Genomic DNA, 3,857 nt, shown 5'->3' on the forward strand with positions numbered 1-3,857 from the left:
AAGCAAATGCTGTGGTTGTTAAGCAAACCCATTGTTCAGTATGGCATAGTTTTGCTGAAAACCAAAAATTCCAGTTTTTGGGAAAACTCATAAAATGCAGTCAAGTGACTGGAGGGCGTTGCAAGTGGCTGTAAATGCACCAGTGTTGAGTGCTCAAAGTAAGGTCATGTGACAGCAAGGTTGGGGCAAACATCAGAACTTCAGATCCAGGTTGTATGTCTCCTTTTATGGGTCCGTCTTAACTTTGAATTGGTCGCTAACCAACCAGTCTACGCTGAGGACCATCTGTATTAAAGTACTAATAAGACTTTAAGTCATACTATGACTATTAATAAGTCATTAAGTCATACTATTAAAAGGTCTTATGTTTTTAGGTCTTTTTGGTACTTGTTTAAATAAAACGTAATAGGACAAATGATGTGAATAAAATTAAGTAATTTTATTGGGTCTGGATTTCAGGGTTTTTGGCAATAAAAATACACCATGTGAATGTTGTTACCATGAATTTATTTTAAATGAGTGTTATGATTTTCATCATAGTGCATAAAATCTACAAGCTGTCACCATGAGCTGTGTTAATTGAAAATAAATGAATTTGATCATGTTTATAACAAATATTGTCTCTTTATTTTTTAGGGTAAGGAAATTAGGAGATGAAATAAATGTTTTAAATTATTGTATGCAACTAATTTCTAGTTTTTGGAATGGCACCAAAGTAAATTGATCCCATGTTGAGAGGCCTGAATGGATGGAATTCATCTTATTTCCCAAGAGAAAAGGTTGCTGTTAGGATTGCACTCTTTGAAGACTACTTGTGTAAATATGGCAGTAAATGTGAAATGATGTTGCAGATCACCATTTGGGAAACCTGCTAAACGATGGGTTTTACTGCTTATTGGAGCTCCTTTTGCTGAGCAGGACTGGGAATAATGGCTAGAGAATTCTGAGAGATGAAATCTGCACATCTTTAAAAGTTGTTGAAATTGAAAAGTACTGCCCTGTAGAACATCATCAATAATCCTGTCACCTTCCTTTATTTACCCATTACTCCATAGAAGAGAGAACAAGGAGAAAGAGTTAAAAGATGAGGGAAGAACACGTAGTTTAGAAACAAGGTACTGCAGTACTATAATGGTTTTCTGTTGACTATTTTGATTATTAGAGTCCCATAATAGTGTACAAAAACTCAAATTTCTCAAGGTTGGGCAGTCAAAGTCAACTCGTTTTACCAACACATCCAAGAAGCCTCTTGGTAACAATGCAGAAGTGATTTATCATTGTTTTCTTCTGCTTTTCTTTTGGCTTTTGATTTCCCATTCTAATCTGTAGGCCTGAAGACAGGTGTGACCCATCTTCCAAGTATTAATCAGGGCTGATTCTGCTTAGTGTTAAGGTCAGCCAAATGCTGCCATTTCCTCAGTTTGTATTTTTGATCTGTCTGTTTTCATCTGGGCAATAATGCAAATTCATGTTGCCAAGCTGATCCTCCACCCAAATAATTTATTACTAGAAACACTCTCATGATCTATTACTACATAATATAATTTGTTCATGAAAATACCAACCATAAATGGGACAATCTCAGAAGAGCTGAGATACCACTTAAAATCTGTCGGGCTTCTATTAGATTTTGCACAATGCATTTTACTCTATTACTCTAAGCCTTAGATCCAAAGTTTATAAATTATGATTATAATGTAAAAATGTTCTGAGAAATGTAAAATTGGATTTGCTGTTATTTAACACAGACTTAATTAGAACACTTCATTACAATTCTATATGTACAATTTATTAGGCGTTACAATTCCAGTTACCATGTCCACTGAAAACAAGAAAGAACTAGATTTAATGTAGTCCAGGGGTGTCAAACTGCCGGCCCGCAGACCAGACGCGTCACAAGGAAACTGCGCCCACCCCATGGCTGGCAATAGGGAAAAAGTTCTGATACGTCACACAACATGTGACGTCGCGAGTTCGACATGTCTGGTGTCCGATATATTAAACAGCTGGCTAAAGTACATTAATTTATTGCATTAGTTTGGCTGATTTGGGGCTGTTTAGTGCTAAAATAAACAGTAACGATCAAGTAGTCAGATGGATAAAACAGATACTATATTTTATGTTAGTTATTATATCCTAACTCCAACTTTCCAACCCTAAAAAAAGTTTGCAAGATTATGTTTAGTAATCAGGGAACAGAGAATTAGTTCTGTTTGTTCTTGTTTTGATGTTGCATTAATTATGCACATTCATAAAAAGTCAAACTTGTGTCGTTATGAATAGCACATTATGTTAAAACAGAGCTTGGGAGATTTTTGTTTTTAGTGCTGTTCTAGGAACTGAGATATTTTCGACTTAAAGACATACTTGCAAGAGAGTAAAGACGGAATTGCTGTCCACACTTTGGAAAAGCAGCTGTATTTAGGCAGAAATGCATCCCAGCTCTACTTCCCTTATACATTCATACACTTATTCATAAGCATCCAAGATGGTGATGCAGCTGTGATGTTTAGTAGTCCAGAAGCAGCCTCACCTCACCCAGGCCCTTAGCTTACAAAGCAAATGCTAAGACAAAGAGGTGGGGGTATAGGAGGAAAGGTGATAAGCAAACTAGAGAACCAGAGGCTATGTCTGGAGATTGGTAGCTATTATAAGCAGATAAAAGGACTTTCAGTCAACTGCCAGGACCATAAACTATGGTGAGAAGCATATCCTGGTGAGAGTCCTCCCTGGACCTTAGAGCTTTGCCTGGAGCTTGGAAGCAACTAGAAAAGGAGCAACTACAGTGAAATAATACCACATCTCAACTAGCGCAAGGATTTTTGGAAAAAGGCAAAAGTTGTCTTTGGAAATCAAAGAACCTTCACAATGCTTAAACAAGTATTTCTACATTCTTGGTGCCCATTAGCACATTCAGTAATGTCCTATAACACCACAAAGCAAGCTTGCAAAGAATCTGAATGCAACACAGAACCTACATACTTGAGCCTATAAAGTGCAATAGAATAAGGTAAACTTAAAAGCTTTGGTAATATGCTAGTCATGGACTAAAGCAGTGATGGCGAACCTTTTAGAGACCGAGTGCCCAAACTGAAACCCAAAAAACCCACTTATGTATCGCCGGGTGCCGGGTGGGCATGGCCCATTGGCTGGGTGTGGCCAATTGGGTGGGCGTGGCTGCGGTGGTAACAGCAGACTAGGCGGGACTAAAAAGTTTAATCAATCAATTCCAACTTTGTGTGATTTTTTCCCCCCGCAAGAAGTTGAAATTGAGTGAACCTTTTTTTCCCCACGGTGGCGGAGGACTAAAGCGAAAAGGTTTTATAAAACCCAGCTGAAGGCCTAGGACTGGGGTGACGGCGTGCGTGCCCACAGAGACGGCTCTGCGTGCCACCTGTGGCACGCGTGCCAGAGGTTCGCCACCACGGGACTAAAGCAATATAACAGACTTTCACATCCAGCACCACTCTGCCATCTTTCTTCTATCCCTCACATTTCCTTCCTTCCTTTTTCCCTCCCTCCCTCCCATTGGAAAGCAATAAATAGTAAAATTTATATGCTTGCCCAAATCCCAATGACTGGATGTCTTCCGGTATGCCTTGATGCTAATTAAAAAATAATAAAGGGTACAATAAGAACATTGAGGGAAATGAGGGGTATGTAGATGTATTGGGAAATGATTAATTAGATCTATTAAAAAATCTTCACAGCATCTATAATTATAGGCCATTACAGCATAATTAAATAATCAGATTCTGGATTGTGTACATATTAAATTTATCCACAAAGAGGTAATTGTCAGGAATATAAGTTTTTTTTTTACTCTGAACATCTGCATATTGATTACAAAATAATAA

Source organism: Protobothrops mucrosquamatus, unplaced genomic scaffold (genome assembly GCF_001527695.2).
Source record: "Protobothrops mucrosquamatus isolate PMUCROS unplaced genomic scaffold, P.Mucros_1.0 scaffold275, whole genome shotgun sequence".
In the NCBI taxonomy this organism is placed as follows: domain Eukaryota; kingdom Metazoa; phylum Chordata; class Lepidosauria; order Squamata; family Viperidae; genus Protobothrops; species Protobothrops mucrosquamatus.